This window comes from Cupressus sempervirens, chromosome 11 (assembly GCF_028749045.1).
Source record: "Cupressus sempervirens isolate cs-2001-9-10 chromosome 11, ASM2874904v1, whole genome shotgun sequence".
In the NCBI taxonomy this organism is placed as follows: Eukaryota; Viridiplantae; Streptophyta; class Pinopsida; order Cupressales; family Cupressaceae; genus Cupressus; species Cupressus sempervirens.
Genome location: NC_143128.1, coordinates 518,838,821 through 518,857,389, shown reverse-complemented (window position 1 = coordinate 518,857,389; position 18,569 = coordinate 518,838,821). Strand labels below are relative to the sequence as shown.

The 18,569-nt window shown below is 34.4% G+C and overlaps 1 pseudogene; it reads left to right on the top strand.

Moving 5' to 3' along the window:
- The first annotated feature begins 551 nt into the window (after positions 1-551).
- Positions 552-11,042, top strand: LOC149530639 (chaperone protein ClpB1-like; annotated as a pseudogene).
- Positions 11,043-18,569: the final 7,527 nt, after the last annotated feature.

The window sequence follows — 18,569 nt, the reverse complement described above, 5'->3', positions numbered from 1 at the left end:
TGTTGATAGGGGTCATAGGTTATCCTATGATCCCTTTCGACCCATATAAATGATTATAATATGTCCCTTGGGGTCTTGGGATGCCTAAAGACACATGTTTTAATGAAATGTGTTGAAAGATGTTATAGGTTATCCTATTACCCCTTTTGACCCATATAAATGAGTATAATATGTCCCTAGGTGTCCTAGGACTCCTAGAGACATGTTGTAATGAAATGTGTCGACCCCTTTCAACCCATATAAATGATTCTAATATGTCCCTAGGGGTCCTAGAACCTTGAAAGACATATGTTTTCATGAAATATCTCAAGAGGGGTCATAAGGTACTCTATGAACCCTTTTGACTCATTCAAATACATGATATATCACTAGTACATTTGAGGTCATTTTTTGACCAAAATTTTTGACCATTTATTAAATTGGTCGGTATGGAAAGGGAAAATATGGCTATTTTTAAATCTATGCCCGTGTTGGTCAAAATTTTGACCAACACGAGCTTAATATGTAAAAAGGGCAAATGCCACCCATTTCATTGATTCTATTCAGCTTCAATGCGCGCGGGAGTTGAAGAACCAGAGCTATTTGACCAGATATCTGCTCTGATGGGTGCATTGATCTTGAATTTATTTCACTTTTTTTTTGTTATCATTTAGTTCTAGAGAAAATAGCATCAGGGTAGGGTTTACATTTGTTGGGAAAGAGCTACATTGCACGATGTGAGCTATGGGCTAACTGGGGCTTGATTTGTTAAAATAGTATTGATATTTATTTTTTTGCAGTCGATGCATTTTATACAAAGTTAAATTCATTATGATGTAATAATTTAGAATTTCTAAATCATTGGATATTGTAGGTAGATTGGGGTTTCATCCAAAAAATTTAAATTTAGTATTATGCTATAAGATATATCCCGATTCTCATAACCCTACTCCACAAGAAAATCCCCCCAGCATTGCTTTAATCAAATGCATTAGGCACACACAATTGAGACAAAAGAAGAAAGGAGATTCTCATTTGGCTGTAGATCATCTTATTCTAGGATTATTGGAGGATTCATAGATTGTGGACAACTTTGAAGAAGCGGGCGTGAGTGCTTTGGGTGTTAAATCTAAAATTGAGAAGCTAAGGGTAGAAGGAAAGAAGTCAGAGACTACCTTTGGTCATACATACTTCCAGGCTCTGAAGATCTATGGGCACGACCTGGTGGAACTAGTTGGGAAGATCGACCCAGTTATTGGCAAAGATGAAGAGACCAAGAGAATCATCAGAATTCTGTGTCAGAGGATGAAGAACAATCCAGTGCTAATTGGAGAGGCTGGTGTTGGAAAGACTGTTGTGGTGGAGGGACTGGCTCAAAGGATTGTTAGAGGAGATGTGCCAAGGCAAGTTGTTTTCTGCTAAACAGGTTCTTATTTTTAGCAATTCTGAAGTAAAGAAAAAGTTTAATAAGAGAGGAACATTTGACATTTATACTGGTCTTTTTATTTTTATTTTATATACCCTAGGGCTTCCTATAGGATAGATAGTAGTAAGCATACATTAGTACTTGCAGAAGGATTTCATAATCTATTTTATATCAGTTATATTATTGTTCAAACTTTACATTTGAATTTTTCTTCGGTGGCAATATATATGTTACATTGTTCTACATGGCACACCTCTTTCTAAATTAGCATTTGACAGTTCAAATGATGCAACACTATGCCCCCTTATATAGTACTACAAGCTGAAATTAATAACACTAAAGCAACTTGCATAAGCTATTCTAAGCTCTAGATATCTGGTCAGCATGATTCCTTGTGCATTCTAGTTAAAGATTGGCAATGTCCTTGTAAACTAGTTTTGCCTTTGTAAGCTAACATATAATGAAATATTGATGCTAGGGAATATTTCAGTAGTATTGGGATAGGGGCTGGCATTAAATTGCAGTTGGTTTGGGACTTCATGAATTTGCACTTTGACATTCATAAAATTTCTTTAGAATGTTGCAGTAATTTGCTGGAATTTAGATTGATAGAATTGGATATGGGAGCCCTAGTTTCTGGAACAACGTACAGGGGTGACTTTGAAGAAAGACTAAAATCTATTTGGACTATGAACAGACCAGAATCTTCTTGACAAAGCAATTGATATGATTGATGAGGCATGTGCAAATGTGAGAGTGCAATAAGATAGTCAACCTGAAGAAATTGATGCACTTGAAAGGAAATGAATTCAATTATAAATTGAGCTCCATGCTCTTGAAAAGGAGAAAGATAGAGCAAGCAAGGCTTGGCTCGTGGAGGTTAATATGGAGATCTACCTTTCTTTTAAAAAGATTGTTTTTCTATCTTGCATGAGCATTGTATACACACATAGAAAGAGAAGATTACTGTGGTATGCAAGGGATTTCTGTAGGATAACGTACTATTCTTATTTTTCAAATTCCACAGGTTCAAAATGAGCTTAATGATTTGAGAGATAAGCTGCACCCTCTTAAAATGAAACACTAGAAAGAAAAAGAGAGAGTGGATGGAATTTGTCAGCTGAAGCAGAAGCATGAAGAATTGTTGTATACTCTCCAGGAGGCACAACATAGGATGGATCTGGCAAGAGTTGCAGATCTAAGATATGGGATTCTTCAAGAGATAGATATATCAATTGCTCGACATGAAACTAATGTTCAAGGAAATTTAATGTTAACATAAGTTGTAGGACCTGATCAAATTGCAGAGGTGTGTCTAATGTGGATGCTCTGAATTATTCTTAACACTTATTTTATTGATACTTTTAGCACTTGTAAATATAGGCTATGAGTTTAAATTCAGGGTGGACTTACAATGGTGATGGTTTATGATTTGTATGCAATGTAGAAAACTAAAAGTAAATTTTAGTGATAGTACCTTTACTGCACAATTGTAGGGCTATTAATATAAATTACTGATGCATGCAGGTGGTGAGTCGATGGACTGGCATTCCTGTTACCAGACTTGGCCAAAATGATGAGTGGCTATTAGACCTTGCCAAAAGTTTGCATAAAAGAGTTGTTGGGCAAGAGAAAGCAGTTAACACAGTTGCAGATGCTATGCTAAGATCAAGGGTAGGACTCGGGAGACCACAACAACTTACTAGATCTTTCCTATTCTTGGGACCCACTAGAGTTGGAAAAACAGAGCTTGCAAAGGCTCTTACAGAACAACTATTTGATGATGAAAACCTCCTAGTCCAAATTGATATGTCTGAATACATGGAGTAGCATTCGGTTTATAGGCTCATTGGGGCTCCACCTGGGTATGTATAGTGTATTATGCTTCTTTCAAATTGTTCTTATTCCAAAGAATTTTTCTTTATTTTTATATTAATATACTAACTAAAAGTAGCTAATATTTCAGCTGAATTTTAATCATTAATTCTAGATATGTTGGTTATGAAGAAGGTGGAAAACTAACTGAAGTAGTTAGAAGACAGCCATATAGTGTTGTTCTATTTGATGAAGTTAAGAAGGCACATGTATCTATATTAAACACCTTGCTTTAGATGCTTGATGATGGTCGATTGACAGATGGGCATGGTTGGACAGTTAACTTCTCTAACACAGTCATTATCTTGACATCAAACCTCAGAGCAGAGTACTTGCTTGCAGGACTCTCTAGATGCCTATCCATCCATGTTGCTAAAAAGAGAGTAATGCAACAAGTAAATGTAGTTGAGTTATGGCATCTTGTGGTTTCTTGTACTCAGTCATCCTGATCTAGTTGTCATGGAGATATCTATGATCCTAAAAAAAGGAGGTGTTGTGTTGAATTATCTTTTAACTTTATTGCAGGTCAGAAAACACTTTAGGCCAGAGATATTAAATAGACTAGATGAGATAATTATTTTTGATCCTCTCATAAAAGAGGAATTGAGGAAAGTCGATAGATTGCAGATAAAAGATGTAGCTGTACGCCTTGTAAAGAGGGGAATTGCTCTGGCAGTCAATGATGCAGCTTTAGACCTTGTCCTTGAGAAGACGTACGATCCTGTATGTCTACTTTTAGAGTCTTTTTCTTGTTTCTATACATTTTTATTACATGCCTCGTTGCTTGTCCAATCTACCGTTCAATGGGAAGAAGAATTTTAACTACAGACTAAAATTTGAGCCTTATATTAGAAGGGTTCTGGTCCAAAAGCATAATTATCTAAATACATTTTATCCATTAACCCTCCTATATCAATACTGAAAGTTATGCTACAAAGTGTTTAGTCGGTCAGAAATCTAAGCTCTGTATTAGAAGGCTTCTGGTCCTAAAGTAGATATGGACATCACACTAGAAGGATACTGATTCAAACATATTAACTTGCTTGCACAAAGATTGGAAGATCAGTGATTAAATGCTAAGAGAATCTAAAATATAGCTGAAATTAAAATATCTAAAAATATTTAAAATTACGATCAATTTATACTAATCGATTTTGTTTCAACTTTCAAACAAGAAACATCAAAATACCTTTTATATATGGGCTAGGAACTTTTCAAAGTGATTCCTTCTATTAATCTAAACAAACACAAGAATCGATATCAATATAGATTGTCAATGTTTTCTTGGTTGATTTAACTCTCAATGTCAGTGTGAGATTGCTTTCAGTAGTTTTAAAGTCAAATTCATTCAATACTATGCAATTGATTTTTAAAGAACATTTCCATTTGATTTTTTAAAAACTAGGTATTATTCAAGAGACATTTAAAAACTAGGTATTATTCAAGAGATGTTTAAGGATTTCCTACAAAATTAAATTTAGTTACATTTTAGAGTTGGACACAAAAGCTTGAGTTGCATGCTTGGACTTTGGTTATTTGGGTAATCATCTGAATTGAGTGCAATCTATTTAGAAAATTGTTTTGGATGCCCATATGCAGCTCCAACAAAGGCTTAGCCAATGCTCTGTTCCTCTTCTAGAAATTTAAATGAGTCAAATTTGAGCAAAATTGGGCATTGACTGAGTAATACGTGCATCGAACCAAGAATATCAACCAAAAGATAATTCATGTACCAATCATGACCGGAAATATATTTGATCTATTATCCCAGTGAATTAAATTTGTAATTTTAAAGTCCAATAACTTGACACCAGCCCACAATCTATTTGATATTATTGATATTTGATGAACTGGTTACCGGGCATCTTTGAGATTTTTGCAATTGCATTGGGTGCTTCCTACTATTATTATCCAAACAATGGAGAATTGGAGTGCATGGGCCATTTGGCCCTCTGGCAGTGAAAAAAACAAGAGAGTCACTACCATCAAAGATGTGGTTTCAATGGGAAACTGTTTTACTTTCATAGAAATCATATCCTTAAAATATCTATATATACCCAAAATGGGAATGATTTGCAACATAGATAGAACTCCTTTTCAAAAGTTAGACAAGAATGCATTGGACACCCTAATAGATTACAATCCTTAGAATGGGTCAAATAATTCCATGTATACAATTACAAATTGGTTTGGTGTAGTAGGATGCAATTTCCTGGAACCACGTATGAACCCCTGCCAACATCTGTCCAGACTTGCTGTCGTAGCTTACTGCCAAAGGAAAAAATCAACTCAATATTTTGTCATATTAATAGTGTCTTATTTTGGCTTCTAATAGCCCACTAAAAGTTTTTGACATTAGATATGCATTGATTAGTAGTTTAGCTCACTTAGGATTAATTTGGTGAGATTCTTTGATTTTTCCTCCTCCAGTGAATAGTTTAATTGTCCCTTTATGCTGCAAATGAACTCTTTTAATTAAAATAAAAAAATGTTTTATTGTGACATTTGATTTTGACACAGTAAATTGAAGATGTAATTTAATGGTTTTTTTGTTTATCATTTACATGTTATATGGTTATTGGAACTTTATTCCTGTTTTTAGTCTAATATATATGTATTTATAGTTTTTTATATGTTATATGGTTGAGCTCCAAATGCTATATACAGATACCCGTTCACTGATCCTAAACCAAATGTATAACTTACCAAAAATGTCCAAACTCTAGATGATTTAAGTTTTTTTTTGGTTAGCAATTTGGCTAGTTTTATAGGTTATGCAAGTACTCTTGATCATTACCTTTAACTCTTAGTCCATTAGCTTTCTCATGTCCACGTTAGAAATGGACCCTTCATATTTTGATTTCCAACATGCATGGATGAGGACAATAAAAGTATGGCTATCGTGGTACACAACTTATTGAAAGTTACAAGTAGTGATGATGTTGAAGAATGAACTACCATGACTCCATTTTCTCAAATTATTTGGCTTATGGTATCAAACTCTTCATATTCTAATTTGATTTCTTCATGTGTTGTTGTGAATAGAGAATTGAATATAGGCTATAGAAGAATGCAGCATCAAAACATCATTAACATTGCAATTGAAGTCCCTCAAGCCCTTTGACCCTTCATCTGTGTAGGCTTGGATTATCAACATGGTATGTAGTGGGTGCGAATCCCACATGATAAATGGTTGTATCCAGCTTCATCATGTGGAGGGATGTTGGTGATTAATTCAAACTAACAGCTCATACTTCTCTAAATATTAACTTCTAGTTTACTTCTACTTTGGATAGTGAAATTGGAGTATTTCCATACTGCATTATGTTAGTTGGAGATAAAACTTATATGTGTCAATTATTGTTGGGTATTTGACTGTGATTTCCTATTCTATGGGGTGATTGGTTTTGCATAATGCTCACATTTTGTAATTGATACACAAATGAATGAATAATAGAATTTCATTTTTAACTAGCTCTATTTTTCTTCTATTTCTGTAATTTTTTGCTTTTATCTTTCAGCAAGATCATTCTTTAAATTTCAGATTTAGCATGAGTAGAAAATTCTACATGTAGGACCTCTAAAATCATCATAGGCTATTAAAATGAATAACAATGTACAATAAATTTACATATCCAGCATTCCATGGGATAGGTTTCATCTAGATCTTCTTTCATGCAACCCTTGTAAGTTATCTTCTTTCTTCATATACAAAACTCATATTCTAGTTTATTGTTGAGATTAGTTATAGGTTGACATGCATTTCCAAGTTTTACCTCTTCTAACTATAAGTATTAAAGTGAGTAAAGAAATGGAGTAAAACATAAACAAAAAAGATAGATTACAAGAACACAGTATTTATTGTGATTTGGCAAAATCTTTCCTACATCCACACTCTAACAGGGAATTCTCTGTTAATTAATAATCTAATACAATACAATTCATGGCATATACATAGCCATTTGCAAGGTTTAGTCATGGAATTAATATTAAATGTTCCAGCTATAAATTTTGTGCCATAGTATATAAGGTCTGGCTTGATTCTTGACATTATAAATTAGGGTTACAGATTTATCAATTTTTTAAAATTCCTGTATTGGTCATGAAATTAAAACTCAAGATTATAGAGCTTGGAAAAATAGTAAGGTACATGGAGAGAAATCATTGAATTATAGAAGAAGGGTCTCTTATTTAAGATAGGATGTGCCTGGGCTGTGAAAGAAGAAGCAAGCTGCAACTTTGCATATTGAATTTCCATCCCATTGCAAAATAATTTTTTCTCCATTGATAAAAGTCATTTATTCTTTATTCTTTATTTTCATTTCTCCATTGATTTGATTATTGTCTATCTCTATTTTTTAAAGGTTTTTTTTTTTGGTAAGACTATTCTAGAATTTTTTTATAGCTATTCCAATTTTAAGATGCTCTTGCATTGTTAATGTAGGCTGCAGTTGCCCAGAGTGCAAATGTACATAAGCATCAAGCCCTAGACCACGAAGAGGAGAATATGGATCCTACAGTTTGTTTCAAACTCTAAAAGTAATATTAATTGTGTCTACTTACAAAGCACTGTGAAAACACTAGTATACAACATATACACATAAAATACTAGGAAGCAACCAGAACATTTTATTCTTTGCTTCTTAACTTGTGTAACCCATTCCACAATTTGAGGAAAACATGACACACAGGGTCTATATCCTTTTACTATGATTGAACATACAAATCTTATATCATCTTCTCTTACTTGATAGCTGAAGTGGCTTACTATTGAACAAGTTGTACAATATATATTGTAAGCTTTACAATATTTGTGGAGAATGAATTTCATGAAGGGAAGATGAAATTGATCAGATTAAACAAGCAACATGATGAAGTGTTGAAAGAGCTGCACAATATCTTTCACAACCTATGAATCTTGGTGGAGAATAACTACTTGAAGGAAAAAGAAAATGATGAAATTAAGCAATCAACCCAAGTATTTCCATGGAGAAGAGTTAACATGATTACCTCTATGAATGCTTCTGAAAGATTTTAGGGGAGTATCTTCATTGATTTTTACAGAAGCAAGAATTACTTACCAAACTACTTTTTCCTATGCAACAATATCACAAAAATAGATTGAAAGCTTTGGCCACATTGAAAAGCAGTGGATTGAATCCTTATCCACACAAGTTTGCTATCACTCTTTTAGTTCCTGATTTCATAAGAGAGTACCAAAAAATAAGCAAAGGGGAACATCTTGATAGTGTACAAGTGTCTCTAGCTAGTTGGTGGAGTTGCATTTCTCATCTTTGTGATTCTTTCTTTTGTTATTGTCACTGCCAATCTCCATAGAAGATTTCCCTGGGTATTATTATAAATTGTTTTTATATTTTAGGGAGGATAATGAGTAAGAGGAGCTCAGGATCAAAGCTTCATTTCTATGATTTGCATAATGATGGAGCAAAAGTACAAGAAATGGCTGATTTAAGGTACTTAGAGTTTATTAAATATTTGAGGCCTTAACTCTTTTTTTTAGTTAGTGCTTCTGATTTTATTTTAGGGTAAACATACTTTTGTACTTGACAAAAAAATTGAAGCATTCTTTAAATGCAGAAACAACATGAGTAGATGGTCTATTGTATATTGTTTGTGTTCTTTTGTAATATTCAGTGAGTTTCTATTGGAGCCTTACCCTTAAATAACATAGTCATGTGCATGCTCGGAGACTAAATGAAAAAAACTCATGCTTTTTTTATCCCAAAAAAGCATTAAATGAAAAATTGAGATAAGTTGCAAATAATAGAGCTTAAACTTTCCTTTTGAGATAGATTCCATTTGGATAGACTAGAAAATCCTAATCTATGACATAAGAGAGACTAAAATAATAATACTAAATGGTACAAACCTACTAGACACACATGTATATAAACTTAACTCTAGCAAGAGAAATGAAAGGCAAGAATTAAAGACCATAATTTAGTAAAATTTTAAAACAAGAATATAAGGAAAATCTTCCGTTACAATTCAGAAGAAAAGCACCGAGTTAAGTGCAGTTGCCAATCTTCTGCCTTGTCAAGAAAGTAGAGCTTCTGTAGTGTAATGTTCCCTTGTAATTTAAGTTCAATTATTATTCTAATTAATCTCAATTCTTATATCCTAAGTTGAATCAACAAGAAAATGCATTGATTTCCATAAACGTAGGGTATACGTAGGGACAATTATCTATTTGTATTATGTATTAAGTAATTTAGTTTCACATGCTATCTATATTTCTTGTTGCTAAGCTTGATCCACTATTACTTTTCTATAAGGAAAGAGGAGCTTTGAATACAATTCAAGGCTCTCAGAGAGAACTTGATAGATTGCCTTTAAGTTTACAGAGCCAAGCCCTTATCCTATCTTGGGAACTATGCCTGCAAGGTGCTTAGGCTTGCTGATCCCTGCCCTATCTTGGGAACTATCCTTTTTGGATTTATACTGGCATCCTTGAGTTGTATTAGCCTTCCTTCTTCATCACTTAAGTAACAATAAAGATTTTAGCATTACTTCTATTGCTACATTTATATATCTTAGATAATGTAGGGATTCCCTATCCCTAATAGAATTTTGATATAATAATATTATGTAAATCAATTTTTTAACTCAGAGGTACATAATAGTATAAATAATAATATTATATAAATCCCTATCTAACTTAGATTTTTAATAGCATAATTTACAGTCACACAGTGCTTACCAACATTGTAGATGATTCGTTCTCTTTCTCACCTCTTTCTTGAAGAGTATGAGTTATATAATCTCTTGCTGTGAAAATTATCTATTTATAACTATGTGTTAATCATATTTATCTATTATAAATGTACATCCCTCCTCCCATCATCTTTATATCTTAATTTCCTTGAAATACCTCTCTCCAAATAGATGCAACCATTCTTTAAGACACACTTCTTCCCAATCGTATCTTTTGGAGAATAACCAATCCTTAGTAATCAAAACTATATAGATTAATTAGTATGTTTGTTAATTATTTCTATTTTATTACTAAATTTCATTTCTGAAGGGGGGCATCAAATATAGCCCATTGCAATCTAGCATTGATGGATATCAATGCTTTACTGTATAATCTCTTGGCATCTAATTATCTTCTTCTCCTTCTCTTCATGGATTTAGGGGAAGAAAATAATTATACCCCTTAGGATATAAACTACTAAGATAATCCCATAGCTGCTCATCTGAAGAAGGCTCACTAAAAGTCAGACTAGTCTATTATTGTATCAACTTTTACGTGTTCATGTTATAGTATATAGAGTTTTCCTTTTGTGGGTGTCTCTTCATTTCAACTTGAAAATATGAAAGGTCACTCTTTTTTGTCATGATGAAGGGCCAAGTCAAGAATATATATGTCTTGATGGTATTCACATAGACAACTGACCATTTCTTTAGTTTGAGCCTTGAGTTTGGAGGAATTTTCCATGCTCAGGAATTGATCAGCTTCTCTATGGTCCATCAGAGTGCTTGGACTATCAAATGAACTTGATAGTTGTTAGATTATGCTCCTTGCTGAAATTTGTTTTGTTGTCAGATGATGAGCTACTCCACAAACATTGTTTCACCTAGAAGAACTACCAGTGAAATAGATGTTGCCAAAGCATTATTGAGAAAGATTGCTTCTGCAAAAGGAAGAGTTATTACTATGCAATTTGTCTCAAATATTCATCATCTTGGTAGTGTGAAAGCTGCAGCTGAGCTCACTCATAGGAAATTGGTAGGAATATAATTTTCCTTAGGTATTGTGATGCTCTTTTAAATTATAGATTATTTTATGTGCAACCAGCTTGAATTTTGTCTTAACATAATAGAATCCTATTTTACTTTCATTGGATAGTTGATTAGTAGACACATTGTTGCAACAACCTACTATTAGAAATTAGTGTTTTAAGTTGTAAAGGGGATCTCAAGAAAGTTCCACTTACAAATATTGTGTGAAGTCTTGTTGCATTGCAAGCAACCAGAGGAGATGGCTCAAAAATTTAGGCCCATATGGTTGATAGAAGCAGCTATAAGTTTAATGCAAACTTAGATTTAGGGCCATGGGTCCCAATTAAAGCACTCATTCGACTAGGATTTGACTTGCTTGAAATTAATTGAATTAGGGCCTGATTTATCCCTCCAAAGATGCATGTTAGAGTACTGATGGCCTCTCTTATCATCGAGCTCAGAGCTTGGATTTGGGATCACCTTGCCAATTGGGAGCTCAGATCCTCTACTGTAATGCCCATGTTGCTACGGAACTTAAGTGATTTAATCTAGACTAATTTTTGTTACGTTTAGAATGCATAGTGAATAATAAAGGAGGGAATTGAACCCTCCTTAAGGCTCACACTTGTTGAAGTCCACTTCAGCGACGACCCTTCCTGTGAAATTGTTGTCTAAAACCTTTCTAATGAGATAATGTGTTATGAGCTCTTCATCAGTGGGATGGAATGTTAATCCAAGAGGCAGTTGTGCATCACCTATATCATGACTGTAACTAAAGTTAAGAGCCTCTATTATTGAATTCTCTTCCCTATCACCCATATTCACTTCCTTTCCTATTCATGCTTCACATGGGAGTCTTTTTATATGATGATTTATCGTCAATCATTTCCATTCGCTACCAAACAATTCATATTCTACAAATTCAAGACGTTAGAACTTTTGTGGATGTGTAGGCCATTGGAACATATTGTAGGGAGGATGATGAACTTATTCTCAACTGTCAGACTTAGGAAAGTGATACAAATTGTAGAATCTTAACATATGGTTGTTCAAATTCTGTATCTCCTAAATGATTTCCTTTTAGCGTATAACTTGCTGTGCATAGTTGCCAAGTTTTCTTATTGTATCGGGCATATTAATGAAGAAGCATATTAGTTATTGTCAATATTTTTCAAGCATTCTATAAAACAGTTCACATGCCTTGCGTATGATATGAGATTTTGCATGCATCCTGCACTCTCTCATCCGGTTGATGATGGATTACGGAGAGTAATCTGAAACGATGACGCTAAAAAACACACAATCAAATCCAAAATGAACTTGCATTACAAATGGATTTTTGAAATCTGATATTGTTGATTTTGCACACATGTCTACCAGGACAATCACAACTTAAAACATATATGTTATATATGTTTTAAGTTGTGATTGTCCTGGTAGACAGGCATGCAAAATCAACAATATCAGATTTACACAATCCATTTGTAATGCAAGTTCATTTTGGATTTGATTGTGTGTTTTTTAGCGTCATCGTTTCAGATCACTCTCTGTAATCCATCATCAACCGGATGAGAGAGTGCAGGATGCATGCAAAATCTCATATCATACGCAAGGCATGTGAACTGTTTTATAGAATGCCTAAAAAATAAATTACACCCAAGCGTTGGTAGAAATTTCTACCTTTAAAGGTCAAAATTTTTGACCTTCATTGGTAGAAATTTCTACCTTTAAAGGTCAAAATTTTTGACCTTCATTGGTCGAAATTTCTACCTTTAAAGGTAAAAATTTTCAACCTTCATTGGTCAAAATTTCTACCTTTAAAGGTCAAAATTTTTGACCTTCATTGGTTGAAATTTCTACCTTTATTGGTCAAAATTTGGACCAATTTTTGACAAAACTTGCATAATGGCAATGGCAGTTTTTTGAGCAAAGCATTGGTCAAAAATTTGACCAACAAGAAGGTTGGTCGAAATTTTGACCAGAAAAATTCTGACCAATGGATTGGTCAACTTTGGTCAAATTTTGGTCGAAAAATGGGTCAAAATTTCAACCAATAATGATCAAAAAATGGCCTCAGATGTACTAGTGTATTTTCCTAATGGTCCTAGGAGCCTTAGGAACAAATGTTATCATTTAATGGGTCAAAATAGGTCATAGGTTACCCTATGGTCCCGTTTAACCCATTTAAAAACATGATTTATGTTTGTAGGGTCCAAAGATGTAGTGCCTCTCATGTTTGCAGTCTGTACCTTATTTATTTTGATTTGAGAGATACTTTTTACTCTTATTGTGTACCTTATGATGATCCAAGTGTTAGATGTTATACTTTGATTTAGTACCATAAATGCTTTACTACAATGCTATTCAGTTTATCATATTTGCATCTTCACGCTATTTTGAGATGATAGTAGATCTACGAGGATATTTGGTTATATGGTCTAGTGAACATATTTATTGTTTATGTTATGAGATGAAATTTATGCTATGGTTATTTACTTCATTCTTGTATCTTTACGCTTTCTGTGAACATGAGTGATGTAAATGGATTAAATAGATATTTTAATACATGTTTCTTCAATTATTATATTATATGTAATTCCACTTGATCATGTATTTTAGTGTGCAGGAATTATATCCCTAGTTGTGGCACATGGAGTTAGTGATTCAATTGTTTATATTTTACCAACATCATCCCTATATGGTTGATGTATCCTTATTTTAATTGTTTCAATTAAAACTTTTCAGTGATTAGTAAATTCAAACTCATCTACATTATTTGATTAGACCAGTAAACGTGTCTGTGCATTTAGAAGTTCGAATTATCATGAAAGTGTTAAGTGATTTTCTATGATTTTGGGTTTTTAGGCATTAAATCTTTTTGGATTTAGTTTTTGGCAGCTTTTCCTTAAGTGAATTTCCATTATAGAGAATAAACTATTTTCATTTGGTTAATTTGGAGTCTAGCTGCTATAATTGGCTATTTGCCCTAATCGGCTATTCACTTGAAAAGTGAATAAGTATTGAAAAAGTGAATTCATTATTCACTTCCCACTTTTTGAAATAAAATTTTTTAGAGCTTTTTGAGAATCCTCTACTGGAGGATTCAAATTCTATTCATTTTGTGAGCTATTAGCATGGGTTTTTTGCGAGGTCAGTCTCATTGGATCCGGCTTGAGGAGTTAATGTTTTGCTGTCACTTTCAACAAATTTGGTGGGTTATTTATTTTATTGCAAGGGTTTTGGTTTCTACCCTTTTGCGGTAAGGTAGGGTCTTCCTATTTTATTTCTTTTCCCCTGTTTTAGCTTGTGTTTCTTGTAGTAGTATGTTAGGAGGCTAAGAACTAGTGTTCCCCCTATTTCTATTTGCTGGTTTTGCTCAGTTGGTTGAGTATGAACATTTTTCCTGTTTTGGGATGGGGTTTAGGATTTTGAGCTATTATGTTGGCTATTTTTGCATTCAGTGTCCAATTTTATTTATTTTTAGATTTTTGGGGTTTTTGCACCCAAAGACCAAATGGGTTTTAATTTCAAATTTTTTCCAAAATTTGGAATTTTTACCTCATTTTGTGTGCCACCCTATTTTCTTGGGTTTTCTTGGCATGAGTTGGGTCATAGACCTAGAGTATCTATTTGGATATTGATTGGACCTTTATTGCACTTTTATGTTGCATTGGGATACATGTTACATCCATGCTCTTGATTATGTTTTTTGGTTGAGTGACTTTCTGCTTTGTGTTCTCATCCAATTCTTGTATTATGATCTTAATGATGGTGGTGTGCAATGCATGAGTACATGTGCATACAATTGTCAAAGGACTTGCAGGTCTTGACATTCCATAGTACTTTTAGAAGTTATGATCATTGGGGTTGGGTTTAGAATTTTCATGCCTACGAGCACTCATCATTGGATGAGAATTGGTAGGGTAGGGTAGCATATGGATGGGGCTTCTATCTTGCAGCCTGGTGACCTTGTCCCATAAGGTTGGCATGAAGAAGTTTTAAGCAAGTGATAATTAAATAAAACATTGGGTGGTAATAAAACTTGAGATAATAAAATGTGTGTGTGGGGCCCTTCATTGAGGAGTTGAAACACATGATCCAAGCTTGGGCTTGTTGATGCCAAGTGACTCTCCATGATGTTAGCCCCTACTTAGCAACCTATTATGATGTCTGACCAGGACCTATAGTTTATGCATTGTCTATGTCTTGGATTAAATAATCATACTATCTGGTATGTGTGTTAGCTATGGATATTGTTTTGTGTGTGTTGTGGTTGGGAGGCATAGCTCCCTACACCACTGCTAGGGACCAGTGTATAGAGATGGTCTTTTGTTCTAGTGTGACTATTGCTGGATATTTTTACATGGTACTTCAAGTTCCAGAGTATGCTTTCTTGTGATTTATGCTTTCATTAGGATGCTTTTATATCATGTTTAGATGATGTTAGATTTGACGCATTTCCTTAGTAGCATGTGATAGGTGATTTTATCTACTTGTAGGATTATCTTTTGCTTTATTCTAACATGTTAGATTTCCTTATTCTTTTGTTATAGAAGGTTTAGTAGTGACGCCCCTATTATGATAGTACCAACAATTTGGTTGATGGCTTGGAATGTTAGAAATGGGGGATGGCTAGGGCCCATGATGGTCTTATGATGTCATTGATAGTTGGGAGGAACCACATACTTAGTTTGGTAATTTTTCTCATTGCAATGTTATTTTTGTTTAACTGAGATCTTTTTAGTTCACTGTGATGTTTCCTTTTTGTTCTTTCCTTCACTATTTCATTAGATGGTTAGACTTTTCTTCCAATTTTTTTCTTTCAATTATGATTCAAGTGTTCTTTCCTTGAAATGTGGATTCGGTACTCCCTGGTGTGGAGGAACTTTGTTTCGTAGTTTCCTTAGCTTTTTACTACTTTTTGTTCTTGCATGCTAATTTGAGATCTTGTGCAAGAGTATACTTTCTTGTGTGAGGATGCAAGTCCTTGTGTGGTGTATTGTGTTTCTTCGCATGGTTGGGCACTTCCTTGTGTAAAACCCTACACCAGTTCTAGGGTGTCTTGGTTGGTTGACCAAACACTTCCTCACATGAAAATGCACTTCTCCACGTGCATGTTACACTCCTTCATGTGAAAACTAGCACTCTGTAGGCTTTGTGTAGAAAATAGGGGCTATTTAGGCTTGTCAGAGAAAAGTTAGAAAGTTGTTTTGGACACCCTTTTGGGTTTTACACCATTCTAGTTCAAAATAGATTTCCTAAGGGGTTTAAAATATATCGTTTAAGTATGACATATATTTAATTCCTTATACTTAAGATATATATTAAAATATATCTTAAGTATGACATGTATTTAATTCCTTATACTTAAGATATATTTTAATATATGCGATGAGTCTTTTGAGATAGGTTCTAGACCTCTACGGGCTAAGATAAAGATTCTAGGAAATTTCACAACTTCAAGATTTCAGATTTAGCAAAATTTCAAGAGTCATCATTTGTCTTTTAGCTTGGTTGATCTCTTATGTTTTCTTATTTTTGTTTTGGTCAGTGGTGACACTTGGAGATCTTTGGTGGTTGGTTATTGGTAGTCCTCTATTGCAATCTTTATGATCTGTGTACATTGTTGTCATGTGCACTTACACTTGTTTTCTTTTTTTCTTTTTTTTTAAAATCTTGTTTTTATTTCATCCTTGTTTCCAAGGATCTCTAGGTGGGGAATTACATCTAGTATCAGAGCCCATGTTGCAATATTGGAATCTCTATGTTATGCTTCCACTATGGTTTTGTTTTCTATTGTGTACTATTATATTATGTTTTTATTTTGATATCTTGTCGTTCTTGGTTTTGACTCTTATGCTTGTGATCCAATTTTTCTAACATTATCTTGTTGTTCCCATAGTGATGCCTCCTACATGTAGACTTGGTGGCCGTGGTGGTACTCGTAGTGGTAACTATGGAAATGAACACCATGAGGAGAGATGGCAGGAAGGAGAGGGAGAATAGGTTAATGCTAATCAAAATGCCATGGGAGCATTGATGCCAGTGCTTGAGAAAATTATTGTTCGATTGGACCTTCATGTTGAGGGGTGCCAATAGGATCATGATAAAAAAGAGGGATCTCATCATGGAGATTCCCATCATTCAGAGCATAGAGAGGAGGAATGTGAACATGAACATTCTCATACACCACCCAGTGGAAGGAGGCATCAGTGGAGGGGCCATGGCTGGGATGATGTTGATCTCACTTAGATTGAGATGATGCAGGAACTTTAGAGGTCCAAACCACCAGAGTTTGATGGTCAGGGAATAGGACTCAAGGTTGAGACCCTTTTACTTGATATGGGGCATGTTTCTCATTATTACCTTATGGGAGCAACATAAAGGCCCATTGTGTGATCACACAATTGAGGGAACATGGTTCCATTTGCTGGGATGGAGAGAGTGAAAGGCTTGGTATCAATGTCATGGATCTCACCTGGGAGATCTTTGAGGAAAGGTTCAGACAAAAGTTTCTGTCACCATAGTATCATGAAGCTTGCATTGATGAATTCCATGAGCTTAAATATGGTTTTATGATGGTTGATTGGTATGAGAAGAAGTTCCTTGGTCCAAAATAGTATTCAAGCTACAAGCATGATGATGCAGTCATCACCCAACATTTTTTTAGGGGTCTTGAAGATTCCATCAATTAGAGATGTCTGTGCTCATCAATCGAGAACACTTGCTCTTGCCATGGAGAAGGCAAGGATCATATAGAGAAATGTGGCTAGGGGGTGGTAAATTTGGTTTTTAGAACTAAAGTGTATGACCTTTGAGGCAGGTTGCACAGTATTTTTAGTCCTTTGGAAAGGCTCAAGCCTAGTCAGCTCCCACTTTAGGTGGTTCTCATCGTAACTAATAGAAGGGTAATTGGACCAAAGGTGGTCAATCTTCTAGTACCTTAGGAAAGAAAGGAGATAGCTACCACCAAGGAAAGAAGTCTTAGTAGGATCATCCTCCTTAGAGTGCTCAACAAAATTCTAGCAAGGGTAGTGCACCTTATCCTAGTGCTACCTAGGGTGATCATGGGATAGGACCCCACTTTTCTAGAAATTGTTATTCTTGTGGCCAACCTAGCCAAAAAAATCTTATGATTATTTGATCAAGCCATCCATAGGACCCAGTAAGGGTGCAACAAGATCTAAGCCTACTATAGGAGATGTAGGTTGGAATCACAGTCTTTGTGGTAGTTAACAACTGTCAAGATAAGCATCAAGGTATGGTAGTCAAGGCTACAGGTACATTACATGATATTTTAACTTTAGTTTTGTTTGACTTTGATGCTTTAGATTCTTTTGCATCACCATATCTTGTTGAGTGATGTTGGCTAGTGGGAATGCATCAAGTTGATAGGTGGCAAGTTGAGTTAGCCATGAGTTCTATCATTTCTATTGACTCATTGGTTAAGATTTGTGTTTTGAATTTGGGAACCTTCACCACTACAGTGGATTTACATTTTCTACCTTTGGGATCGTATGACATTATGTTGGGCATGGATTGGTTA